This window comes from Camelus ferus, chromosome 11 (genome assembly GCF_009834535.1).
Source record: "Camelus ferus isolate YT-003-E chromosome 11, BCGSAC_Cfer_1.0, whole genome shotgun sequence".
NCBI classification, from domain to species: Eukaryota; Metazoa; Chordata; class Mammalia; order Artiodactyla; family Camelidae; genus Camelus; species Camelus ferus.
This window is the reverse complement of record NC_045706.1, coordinates 16,571,071-16,585,286: the sequence shown is the minus strand read 5'-3', so window position 1 is coordinate 16,585,286 and position 14,216 is coordinate 16,571,071. Positions and strand designations below refer to the sequence as shown.

General features: G+C 46.5%; 1 pseudogene; it reads right to left on the bottom strand.

The window, feature by feature from the left end:
• The window catches only part of LOC102515678, a 38,157-nt pseudogene that overhangs the window by 18,840 nt on the left and 5,101 nt on the right, over positions 1-14,216 (bottom strand).

Here is a 14,216-nt window from a genome sequence, read left to right as displayed (position 1 = left end):
TGTTACACAGCAATAAAACACTAATAAACTTGGCCTACATATGAAAAAAAAAATGTAGCCTCATGGTCAGACTCCTGTGTTCAAATCCCAGCTTGACTGCATAGTAGAGGGCAAGTTTCTTTATCCTGTAAGCCTCACTCTTCTCATTAAAATGGAGATGACGGTAGCCCTCACCTCACACGGTGGCTGTGGACATTAAATGCAATAATGCACGTGAGACACCAGACATGGTGCCTGACACAAAGTAAACACCATTGTAAGTTATAATGAAAATTTTGTATAAATATAATAAAGGATATTAACACTATAGAAACAACACTACGCAATTAGGAATATTTTATTACCTACATACTACAGATTATATTCTATTACTACCTACATATAACGATTCTATAATAACAGAATAGTAATATAATATTATTACATGCCCTTAAGGGTCCTGTGTGAACACTTCACAGGGAGAGGCAGTAACATGAAGAACACTGAAAAATTCTCATGTCATTCACTGTGTTCTTCAGAGGTTACATCAATTATTTTTATGCAATGATGAAGTACCATTATTTAAAAAGAGGGCAGAAAGAACTTCAGTGTCAAGAAGATGCATTCAGGTCTAGACTTTACCACTCAGTCTCTTCAAACAAATCACTTTACCTCACTGGGCCTTGATTTTACCACCTGTGAGATGGGTCTGCCAAGACCGCTGCTACTTGAAAGATGTCCTAGGGACCAGGAGGCTCAGCATCGCCGGGAGCTCAGCAGAAATGCAGCATCTCGGGCCCTGCCCAGACATGCCGAGTCAGACTGTGCATTTTAACCCGATCCCCAGGAGATGTACGTGCCTATTACTCTGAGAAGACCTGTCCTTAACAGTTGTTCTTGGTCTTGGCTGCACATTCAAATCACTCGAGGAGCTTAAAAAGAATACACCAGTGCTGGGCCCAAACGCAAGAACCTATATGAGCTGCAGATGACACATCAGACAAACCAAGCCTGAGTGCAGAGGAAGCCAAAGCAAGAGAGTGATCAGAGTGGAGGAAGGGTGCTTGATTGGAGAGGCTGTAGTGACTTTTTGGTGACTGTTAGTTCCTTTCAAAGAACGTGGGCAGAGTGATCGGCCTCAGGGGGCCTACACGCGCCTTGGTCTGGTTCACTGTGACTTCCTTCACATGATCCCATAAGCTGCACACTTCATTTCAGGAGACAGTGCGCCTGCCAAAGCAAACTGTCCAGCTGTCCCCTGTTCCTCTGGTATGGAGCAGAGGATAGACTCAGAGACCCAGAATGGCCACCAGCGAGATTTCCCCCTTCAAATTGTCATTCGTCCCCACCCCAGCATTTCTCCAGAGAAACCTCTGAGCTAGTTCTTTTTGAGAGTCACATGCCCCCACTGAAAAGGCTAAATCTACTAGGCATGCATACTGCGGTGAGAACTTACTAGCTTTCTCTTTACATCCAATATAAATGATGCCAACTGTTTTGACTGAGGCAGGAGACTGGTCATGGGAGTCTAGAGTACTTTCCTGGGCTGGGTGGGAAGGGAAGGGAAAGTGGGTGAAGAAAAAGAGAGGAGCCCAGAGCAGGAGGGGAGGTCACATCTGATCCTCCCATTTTATACTGTTTCACTGCCATTTAAATCATTTCATATGCACATTTCTTGACTTTTAAATTTTTTTCCCTCTAGTTCAATTTTAAGCCATTCAGAAATGGAAACAAGCCCTTGTCTTCCTATGAAAGTGCCCAGAGTGGAACCAACTCTTAACAGACACTCAATAAATTTTTACTGAACTAACAGTGGTGGCTCAGGGTTGTCCATGGAGACCTAATCACAGGGAGGTTTCTGTTTGTCTACCTCACTTGGTAACAATATATTGGCTTCCCACTAAGGCCTAGGAAATAAAAGTCTAACGGGGTCACTAATACTCAGTTTCTTAGACACAAAGAGCAGTTGAATCCTTGAGGAAGAAAAGTCTTCCCGTGTCATTCAGGCCAACATCACCCACTAAACCTACATGGAGGCTGACTGAGGTCCAGAGAGGACCAGAGAGGGGAAGTGACTTGTCACAGTTACTCAGTGAGTCACCGACCCTATAACCCAGGAGGGCAGAACTTACATTTCACCTAGGTATCCCTCACAACACCCAGCCAGGGTCTTTCCCATAGGAATCTATTGGTTGATGGATGGGAATGCCGATTGATGTATGAACTGCTGACTGACAGATGACAACCAGCCTCGTCCTGCTGCCATGCGTCAGAGTGAGGGACTTCCTCACCGGGACCCATTCCCAGGTCACTGGCGTGGTCCCTTCTAATGGCAAAAGCAGATTCAGTGAGCTTAGGAAGAGCAGCTGGATTTCAGCCCAGGGTGAGGAGAGCATCCTCAGAATGCGGGTCCATACTGACACGACCCACCCGACTCACTTCCCATCTGTGCAATAGGGATAGGAACAGACCTACCTTATATTTTATTGTGAGAATAAGTAAATTAATGTACACAAAGTGCTAGACAGTATCTGAGCCAAAGCAAGCACTAATTCTATTTTAGTTGTTATTAGTAGCAGTACTATTCCCACCAGTCTTCTTTACAAGCATCTTAAACCCTCTTTGCCAAGACAGACTCGCCTGCTGGTTTACCTTTTCAGGTGTGCATCCCAAGTCCACCTCTTAGGGCAACAGCTCTGTGGTTACTGGGGCAGTGACCCCCGTTCTCTGGGGAAAGGAATCATGGATGAGGGAGAAGGAAGGGGTGTTAGGAGTCTCCCTCCCCAACTCGCTTTATGGGCTACTAATTAGATTTTCTTTGGGGTAAAAAGTCCCACCTTCAAACGTAAACACTCTGTTCTTTCCTGATTAGGTATCCCTTTCAACTTTAGTGTAAAATACTTAACTCTCTTGAAATTTACTTGAGATCAGGGAGGATGAAAAGGATAGAAACTGTGATGGAAGAGGTGGATTTCAGAAGTGGAATTATGTTGTTTGAAGAGATGTGAGGAGGATCAGAGTGTTCAGGAAAGACCACAGTTCACCCAAGACACAGAACTCAAGAACACTACAGTGTCTCTTCCTTACACAAGTTTATGCGATACTCACATTGACTCTGGCATATGCAAATGAGAGCTTGAATATCCAATCCATTTCATTGTCTGAGTTTCTCAAAACATCCTGAAAGACACAGTTATTCAAGACACCACCAATGACTCAACTGGAAGCACAGTGAGTGTCATACTTTCAGTGGATTTGATTTTAATGCATTGGATGACGCTAAGCAGAACTGAGGCCAAGCACTCTGAATCTAGTAACCGGAAGTCTTCCTGGGAGAAGCCATAACCTGACTCAGTATTGAGAAAGCCACGCAGTCTTGAATTTTATAAACACTTCCTTGTTCCTGATGGTCACATACCATGGGGAGGATGGGCCCGGGAACATAGCTCCGAAGTAGTTATGACATCTTAGGGCATGAAACCAAGCTCAGACTATTTCCACCCAGAACCAAGAAACCAGGCACTCGGCAACCACACTGCTAATTTGATCTCCTGCAGACGGCCCAACAAGATAATTCAGGTCTTGCAATCAGATCAGAGAAGAACTGCTCTTGGACGAAGGGGAAAAAGCATTGATAGGCTTCTTTGTCACCTGCCGCTAATTGAATGTGAGGTAAGATTTACTATTTTGCTTAACTTAAGACTTCCTTTTTTGCAATACTCGGTGACAATGCAGATGTTGGGTGGTTCCACATAAACACCAAAGAAGGGCACAATGTTCTCGTGCCTTAATTCACACATCTGAAAAGAATGTAATGGTAATAACAGCTGATGACTATAGTATGTCTTCTGTCCTAGGGACTATGCTCTGTGCTTCACACGTTTTCAGCTAATTTTCACAAAGGCCCTGTGAGAGAACTATGACTGCTTCCATTTTACAGATGAGGAAACTGATGCTCAAAAGATAAAGTTTTGTGTTAAAGATCATACAACTTATTAGTGGCAGAGCTGGGAGGTAAATCCAGGCAGTCTGCCTCCAGCAAATAAACCAGAGGAATGATCAAAGCCCCCCAAAGTAATGGGGGTTAACTAAAACCACGGGGTGAGAAGTGGATCCCATGAACCCAACTCCCTGCAAGGACCAGGTCCTGGGGAGGTGAGTCACAGATACAAAGAATGCAGAGGCAGAATTAAGATCAGGAAGAATTAAAGGCAAAGAACAGGCTGCGTTGCGAGACCCAGGGTTCAGATGCCTGGGTCAGGTATAAGGGTCTGAGATCTTAAGTCTGGGGGTAGAGCTCATGGGCCATGTTAAGGGAAGCAGCTTCCCATTGATGCTCTTGGGGGTGAGGACCACTCCCACCCCAGGTGGGAACAGGGAGCTGACAGGGAGCGGCAATGCTTTGTCTCCTCCCAGGAAAGGAGGCCTCACCAGCAGGATTTCCTGCCGCACGGACGGCTTCCTGACCCAGGCTTCTGCTTGGTCACCAACATAGCAGATGGCCACACGGTTTCCCTGGAACCAGAGACAGAGTGGAATGATCTTAACCCAGGATGATCCAGAAAAAGCTACACTCAGAAAGAGCTAGGAAGGGGCACAGGAAGGCTGGCAAGAAATCTACCTATGAAAGCAATCACTGAGCTCCTCACTGCCCAGATCAGCCCTCAGGGGGCCCTGTGCTACGTCCAGGAGCTAAGCTAGCTGCTCAGCACAGGAGATCTTGTTTAACAGGCATCACAGCCCTGCAAAGTGGGTATGATGGGCCCATTTCCAGATGGGATCACTGAGGTTATGGAACTTGTCCAAGGTCACATGTTTGTAGGCAGTACAGCCAGAATTTGAACATCTGACTCCAAGACTATATACTTTCTATTAACCATGATGTCCCACTATCATTCAGAGGAAATGAATGAATTTGAGGTCCTAAAAGTAAAGCCTGGAGTCAGATACCTGGTTCAAAGCCGATTTCTACCACTTACTACCTGCATAACCTTGAGTAAGGGATTTAACTTTTTCAAATCTTCATCTCCTCATCTGTGCAATGGAAATCAAAAGTAACACCTACCTCATTGATTCGTTGTGAGGATTAAATCAGTTAAAATATGTAACATTCTTAACTCAATGCCTGGCACATACCTAGTTTCCAGCCAGTGGCATATCTTCTTATTATTACCTATTGAATCTGCTTTTAGAGAGTCATTTAATCAAATACTATAAAAACATACCACAACCTGGAAAGATCTGGGTAGGAGAAAAGAAAAGAATCTGGACATAAGAGGAGGTAAGCCTCAGCATGAGAAAAATGTTCACCCAAGATTTGCCACTTTTCACGTGGGATTAATTGCAAAGGACTCAGGGCTGTGATATGATTTCCAAAGAGGAAGGAGTCCCTGCAGGATGAAAGAAAGGTTTCTTGGAAAAGGTGATGCTTCAGCTGAACCTTCAAGAACAAGATGGTTCCAGATGGGGTGGGTAGAGGGCAGTAGGCATGGGACTGCCTGAGGGTGAAACACGTGGCATAAACAGCAAGACCAACTGGATGAGTACAGGATTTAGGCCAAGGGGGAAAAAGTTTCTAAAAGTAGATTAGGACGAAGCAGGAGAGTCTTTGTGTTCCTAGTTAAAGGGTTTGGATGCTATCATACAGGAGGTGAGAACCTGGTGATTGTGTTTGATGGAGAGGAGGGTAAATATTTTAGGAAGATTACCAATAGTGATACATTGTGGATTGTTGGCTTCCATCTTTACCTGGCTAGTTAACCACAACATACAATTTTGCATGAATGAAGGTCCTTAGGGTTCTATGGGTGATAATATCCAAGGAGATTTTTTGTTGCTTAAAAACTCAAGTAAACAATTATAAAAATAAGTTCAGTTGCATAGGGAATGATGTGGCTCCAATCTTCGCTAAATCCAATTTAGAGCAAGGAACAAGTCTTCCCTTTGCTTGGAGCTTTCTGCCCCTACTCTCCAGGACTGCCAATTCAAAGAATAAACACAGAATTTTTTTTTCTTTACATAATTTTTCTTCTGGGGTCTTGAACTCCTGAAGGAGTGCCAGGCACAGGCAGCCATAGTGGTCTGGGATGTGGAAGGGAGGGTGAGAAGGGGCAGGCAGGAATTATGCGGCAGATTTCGGCAGCTGTCACTCTTTATACTGCAGAAGCATCAATTCCCGTGACTGCCTCATCGGTGCTAAAGCACCAAGGATGAAATGATCTATGCTCTCCGACTGCACTGTGCAAGAAGGTGGGCCCCTAGCCCCATGGGGCCAATGGAATTTAAATTAATTTAAATTATGTAAAATCAAAAATTCAGTTCCCCATCATGCTAACGATTAACAGTCACATGATGGTAGTATCTATCATATCGCACTGCATAGATTTGGAATATTTTCATCTTTATAAAATGTTCTGTTGGACAGAGCTGAGTCTAATCTGGAAGCCTGTGTAGGAATCAACTGGGAATTTGCTAGGGAAAATGCAGAATCTCCGGCCACACCCCAGACCTACTGAGCCAGAATTTGCATTTTGTCAAGTGTCCCAGGTGACTCATATGCACATTACAGTTTGAGAAGCAACAGTCCAGAGTCACTAAACTGCCTTGGCTTTTACCAAAGATGTCCCCCTATTCAGAATACTTCGCTTGACAGAAAGGATATGCAGGGGACAGGATAGAGGCACACACTAAGATCTACATGCTGCCTCTTTGTCCTCAGAAGTACCTGGTGAAGTCCTAGTGGGGCATGAAACAGCTCTTCCCTCTGCTGGCTCTTGACAAAGGAGCTCAAGTCTCCAGAAATCATCCCGCTAGCCGAGCGGCTACTGTTCTCTGTAGACATAGGCGTGCCTCTCTGGGCCAGCTGTAAAACAGGACGTGATTTGGTTGTTCTCGGTAGCATGACCAAGCCGAGGGCTGAAGACATGGTGCCTTTCACAGATGAGAAAAATCAACACCCAGCTGAGTAACAGTTAATAAATGAGAGTCAGGACTCAAAGTCTGATCTCTCACACCCAGTGTGAGTGCTTAACTGCTATACGGACCACTCTTGTGCCTGAACCACCATGGACGATGCTGTAGTTAAGACGCTGGGGTCAGGCTGTCCACATTCAAGTTCTAGCCTGGCACTCAACTTCATGATGTCAGAGTCGTTTTCCTAAATGAGCATCTAGGGAGGGGACCTCTCTGTTTAAAACCCCCAGTGCCTCCCCAACACTTAGAGAATGTGTTTTAGACAGAGGAACACCGTTTTTCAGGGAGAGTCTTACCTGGAACCCTAACCAAGAAACTGAGCTGCTTTGGCTGAAGAGGAAGATGGAAGACCCAGCATTCCTCCCCACTACCCCTCTTCCTCGATCCATCATTCAACCAAGACCAGATCAGTCAGCCCCAGAATCTTCAGGGACACTTGAAAATGACTCACTTGAAAATGACTAATAAATGAACCCCAATCTCCTGGTCATAGCATGTTGAAGCCTCCTTGACATGGTACCTGCCCAACCACCTTTTTTTTTTTTGAAAGTCATGATTCATTTACTCATAATTCATTTACTCAAGAATACTAATAAAATAAAACTAATACTACAAACTAAAATTTGAAAATAAAGCCAATATGACAGGAATAAAATATATATAACATGAGAGAAATGTTTGGTTTTGACCCACAATGCTTTCTTGATCCTTGCAATTAATCTAAATGTCTTTAGAACAAGCCTGTATACCTTGGTCTAACTTGAGCACTTTTCTAACAAACAAAAACATACTAGGGCACTTTTCTTTTGCTCTGAGATATTTAAGAGTCATACACTTGTTCAAGTACACAGATATTGATTCAATAGTTAAGCTGCATATTTTGTTTTTCTCTTAACATCTTGAGTAGCATGTATTCCTGAGCACGTACTGTCTAAAATTCTAAAGTTGCAGAACTTTGAAATAAAATTTATTTCGGTTGTGTGTTTTTAATCACTTGAGAGGAAAGTAAAATTCAACCCTTCCCTCCACCTCTCCCCAGGAACAAAGAGCTCTTACGAAAGCGTAGAAACCCAGGTCTATCTTTCTACTGTAAGGAACAATTCTTACTAACTTTTCTGGTAAGGCAATAAGTGGTCCAGAATGATCAATATATGCTTACAAAGATTACACGGTTTAATGTCAATGGCCACAACAAAGCGAGAAAGAAAAAAGGAAAGGAAGAAAAAACACTTCACAATTTCAAGCTAAAATCTGCGCAGAAGATAGTCATGGCTGTATTTTCTGGAGTGATGTAAACTTTGTATACTTACTGAATAATGTCATGCTTATTGCATGTGCTCCAAGCCTTAAAGCCCTGAGCAGCCCACACCTTGGTATACCCTGCATTGCTTCTCTCCCGGTCACCACTAGCAAGCCCACTCTCCTCAGTGTCACCTCTCTGAAGCCTTCACGATGCTGCGACATTTAATCCCTCCACCTGCAGGGCTTCTGCCTCACCTTGTAGACACCTTCCAGAGTGCTTACCTCTCTTGGAAGGCATTCATTTGTCCTGCCTGACATTATGCTGGGCCTTGCTCCACACATGTGTGTTGAGCAAATGGATATTGTCTTAGTTATTGGTAGATTAAGGGAGTGAATGTGGTTTAGAACCAGAACTCAGGGCTCTGGACTCTCCATTAGCTCACTTTATAAATGAGTCAGCCTCCGCTCTCACCAACTCCCAGATGAGACCTCTTCCACAAATCAGCAGCAGTGAGCAGGAAGGTGAACGTCTGGGCCGGGTGTGGCCTCACCTTGCTCCAGGGCAGAATGGTGACATCATCATAATTGATTTGCCACCAAATGTCCTTCCTTTGCCTCTGCAATGTTCCCCTCTTTATCCTTAACATCAGACCTATGATGACAGCTCCCAGGACAGTAATCCCGAGGGTTAGCGGGAAAATCACAGCAGTCACACCTGGAGGGCGGAGACATTATTACTCAGGCCTGCCTGAGCAGAACTGAGCACACTAGGGCCCCAGCCCAGCCCTGCCAAACGGATGACTCAAAGGCTGCCCAGACACAGGTCTGAGTTAGGACATACAGAGTCTGCTCCAAGCTGTCTCTGCCAGGAATCCTTTCCTGACCACCCCTCTGGTTCCCATGGCAACCACACTCACCTCCTTCTTACATAGAAACCTCCACAGTAGAGCAAGAAAAAGAAGACTTCTAATACCATCACCACTTCCACTCAACAGACCTCACATTTACTCTCTTACATCACTTGTTCTCAGTGATGATCCACCTAACTCCAGGCCTGGGCTCTGAACCACCGGGCGACACTTCCTTGCCCACACTCTATCTCCTTAGAAATGAAGTTCCTGAGACTCAAATCTCACTAGCCAGTTTTCTCTAGAGCAGAGCTTCTCAACAGGGGAGGTGGGTGATGTTGTCTCTCCAGAGGATATCTGACAATGTCTGGAGACGTTTGGGTTGTTACAGCTAGAGAGGGCTGCTGGCCTCCAGTGGATGGAGACCAGAGATGCAGCTAGGCCTTCTAATACACACAGGACAGCCCCTGACTTGCCCTCCTTCACACGCAAAGGTTATCAGCCCGAAAGGCCAATGTTGCTGCCGCTGCTGTGAAGCCCTGCTGGAGAGAATCCTTTCCGGCTGCCTTCTCTAGGTGGCCATACTGACCTGTAATAGCAGGCTCAGTTTCATAGAGTTCATTGGAAAATACACAGCCAGGTTTGTCTTTAGGAAGGGAGCCACGGCGCCAAGTAACAGTGAAGAAGTTCCTTGTGAGTCTTAAAAAAAAAAAAAAAGGAGAAGAAAACAATGAAAGGTCAGTCCCCACTTGATTTATTCTACTTGTCTCTACTTCAGGCAACTGAAGCACATATTTGCGAAAAGCAGGCCTTGGTCTCTTAATTCAAACATCTGCTGACCTACCCAGTTTTCCCACCTCACCTAGACTCTTCAAACCCAGCCCCCAGGTAGTGCAATTCATGGAAGAGCAGATTTTTGTTGCTAGGTGGCATAGCTGACTCTGTTGTTTGATTTAAACCATGGATTGATTGATTTAAAAGATGATGCATCAATTCCCCAATGTTGCTAGGATTTTGTCCCATGTTTGATGTGGTGTCACAAAGCACGGTGACACTTCACAGACCACAACGGTCTGGATGGAGAATGCCTGTACTTACAGTACTGAGTTTGTAACGGTTGGTTGACTTCTTGGGCCAACCCATTTGGGGACATTAAAGTTCTGTAAGAGTAGGAGAGAGGAGTGTCAGATCAAATCTGGACTGTGAGTGGTGGCAGTGGGAGGCAAGAAGAAACTGAATTAAGGTTGAAGTTCCTGTGTATTTGCTCACTGATTTACAGCTGAGAGAACAGAAACAGATCCCCCCTGCCCCCCCAGAATTTCTAGGTACTGGGAGCCCAGGATGGCATCCAGGTCCTGATATCCCCATGGTTCTATTTTGGAGTCAGGCTACCTGAGTGAGTTGGTTTCACGGATCATGAATCTTACCCTGAAGGGGCACCCTGTTCCATCACCCCCCTGGCCAGGACCTCTCCAGGAGACCCTAGAGCTGTAGTACCAGTCCAGCTGGAGCATCAGAGGAGGCCCAGGCCCACGTGGAGGTGCAGGCAAGGGTGCTATTAAAACTGTTATCTGAAATGGCCAAGCCACACCCACAATCAAGAGCAGGATACCCTTGAAAGCCCAAAGTCCATCTTTATGAGTTCAGAAAGCACCAGACAACTCGTGGTGGACTTTAGTAGCTGGATCTCACACCGGCCTCCCAGCAGGACCCCAGCCCTCCCTCTCCTCCCAGGGCTCTTCCCCTAGCACGAGCTAAACTCAGGGAAAGGCCCTGCCATACCTGACAGCTTCCTGAGAGCTGTGGTACTGAAGAGGAAGCAAAAGGGACCCACTTCAGGATTTCTGTAGGGCATAGACCGAGTAATCCATGCGCCTTTCTCCCCGGGGATCCACAAACACGGGCCGGTGATTCCTGGAGAGGAGATTGGTCACGGTGAGGACAGAGAAGGACTCGTGGATCAAAACAGCAGCCTGCGGATTGATATTTGCAGATCTCCCTCCCTGGCAGCCACTGAAAGCCGGCAGTGAGGTTTTTGTCATTTCAGGGAATCTGACAGACGATGGTCAGGAAGGAGAGTGAGAAAAAGAGAGAGTGCAGAAGTGGTGCCCTGGTGGGGCTCAAGGGCCACATTGGGCAGGCGGATGTATTTTGTTTAGGCCTCTACCCAGGAGGCTCATTCGGCATTAAAAAAAAAAAAAGAAAGAAAGAAAGGTTAAGTAGTTTCCACCTAATTTCACATAAAACCCAAGATTTATGCTTCCCTGGGAAAATCGGATGTGACAAAAGAAGGCCAAAGGACATGGCAGCACTTGGGTGGGGCTGCCCCTCCTCCCAGCCCGTACCGTTCTCCTCACCTCGCGTCCTCCCCGCGCTGCGGAGCCCCGAGCACTAGGTTGCAAGCTTTGTTCTCAGCGCGGGCCCTTCCTTCCCGGTCTTAGTTTGTGCTCGGCTCGGCGCTCAGGCCTGGCCCGGGTGCGTTCCCCAGTCTTGCTCGGAATGTGCCCTATCCCATGCACGAAGGACGCATCGGAGATCACGGAAGAGTAACGCACTGCAGGTCCCACACCCCAGACTAGGACCCGAGGTCCGACATAGGACTCATTGACCATTTGTTCCCACTGAGGACAGGACACAAAATTACCATTCGTAAGCACCGGGCACTGCGGGATGCAGTGACTTCACACGTCACATCCAGTGGACCCTGCGGGGGAGGCACCATCTCTCACTCTTAACAAGCAGGGCTCCAAAGCGCAAGCTGCCCTGAGTTCCCAGAGGACCTCAAGCCCGTGTTCTTCCCAGCACCGCTCGCGGCCTCGCTGTGCGCACGCGCACTGGCGTCCCGGACGTGGGGCTTGAGTTTGCGCAGGGGCGGCGGCAGCGCAGCGAATGCAAAAACCAGGATAGAACAAGGAAGTAGACGTGGCAGAGGGAATGAAACTGAGAGCGGGGAGGCGGACTCCCGCACCTCCTCCTCTTTTTCAGCAAACGCTTCAGGGTCAGGAAGAAAAGAAGGGAGAAAAGCAGGTTAACATTTGCACTTGGAAAAGGTATGGGTGGGGTCATTGTGAGCTGACCCTATGAACGCCCCAAAGAGCAGGACTTGGCTGTCCTCTTTACATTTTAGGACAAAGTTTAAGAGAATGAAAAGCCAAAGAAAAGATAAATAGTTGCTGTTTAATGAGCACGTACTATATGCCAAGCACTTGACTATTAATTACTCCTCAGTGTTACACAGCGGGGAAGAATAAGAGCCCTGGAAAAAGGCAGCCCTTGTTTGGAATTCGGCCTCCAGCATCTAGTAATTTTGTGACCTTGGGCGAGTACATAACCTTTCTACCCTGAGTTCACCACCTCTATGGTATATTACAACTAGTAATAGCACCACCTCATGGGTAGTGTGAGGATTAAATGAGAGCACACAGAATCTCTTGGCACGGAGCTTGGTATAAGGTAAGCCCTCTGCAAATGCTGCTTTTTATTATTTACTATCATTAGATATGACAGGAGATATTATCTCTGTCTTACAAAATAGAAAGCTGAAGTACAGCAAGCTGATAGCTCTTGGCCAGCTCCCGGGGTGATTTCAAAACAGTTTGCTTCCAAGTCTCTGCTCACCCCGACAAGAAAAATAAAATAGGACCAGCCCCATCTTTAGAGGCTGATGGTCCCAGCTCAGGCCCAGCATTGCCTCAGGGAGAATGCAGGTTGAGAAAGGATCATGGCAGGGACCTCCGGAGGCCGATCTCACCTTCTTGAGTTTTATTTTTGGTGGATTCAGTTTGAAAGGAACTGTAGGACAGACTTTTCAGGGTGGGGGAAAAGGTACCCTAGAGGCCCCCCACCCCCCACCTGGTGTGGGTAGCCTTCTGGACAGAGCAGGAAGAGCAGCTGGGAGGTTTCACCTCAACCACCCCTTCCGGAAGACCAGAATCTCCATGAGCAAGAGGAATTCTGTGATCACATGCCCAGCATCTCCAAGCCCCACAGACTGAAGCAGCCGGCCTGAGTTCTGAAAACCCACCGTCGTCAAACCACTTACCCCGAAAGGCAGTCTGATTGGAGCCTTTCAGAGTGAGGACCAGCTGCCGCCAATCACGGAAATCCCTTCCGGCCTTTATCATCTCCTTCACCGTCTGAGCATACAGCAGGACCGCATCACAAAGGTAGGCAGAGTAGCGGCTCACCTTCGATGAGGGAAGCAAAAGCAGATTTTAAAAGGCCCACGGCCTCCTACGTCGCAGTCTGGGCTCAGTTAGACGGACTCTTTCTCCATCCTCTTAATAGTGTAACATAACACACGTTCTCCATCATTCCACAGAGAAAGGAGGGCCCTTCACCTGTCTGGGCCTGTGCTATTAAACCTAGATAACACAGTCTGCACTTTTCCTCTTTATGTCTCATTTTATCGATTAGATTACATGATCCTTTGGGTCAGGAACAGCTTTTTAGGCCATAAGCAGGAGGAAATATGGCTTAATTGAAAGAAGGTAGATTTTGGAGCCAGGCTGGCCCTGCTGCTTACTCACTGTGAGACTTGGGTGTATATTTCAGAAACACTCTGAATCTCAGCTCAGTCATTTATAAGATGGGGATAAAGCCACTGTTGTGGTGATTATAAAGATAGTTCAATGAGGAAGAATAGGTATGGTACCTAGTGCACCACCCAGCACATAGTAGGTCTTCAAAACTTCATTTAATCAACACAAATGCAAGTGCCTACTAAGTGCTAAGCACTGTTCCCTCCTTGGAACCTGGTACAGAAGGGACACCTAGTAGATGACTCCCCAGATATTCATTGATGGATCATCTCTTCTTATGTGTTGGGACCCACAATTGGCCACCTCATTCCTAATGGAATCCCTGTCATCAATGGCCTGTCACCTTCAGGCTCAGCTTGGCCCCATTCTGAAAGTAGCTCCAGCTCTGACCAATGGTCTGTCTATAAAAAAATTTTCTGTGGGAATCAGACACTTTGCCCCATCATCCCACACATACTAGAACCACCACTGGCTGATCATCTCTCTCCTGGCTGCCTTCTCCCCATCCCAGACCATCTGCTTGCCTCTACCTGCCCCAGCTCTGCTCCTCTGACTATTCCATTCTGGTTCTTGGTTCCAGCTGGGAAAGGAAATTGTCATGGTCTGAGTGCCCACCATTATCTGTTCTGTTCCT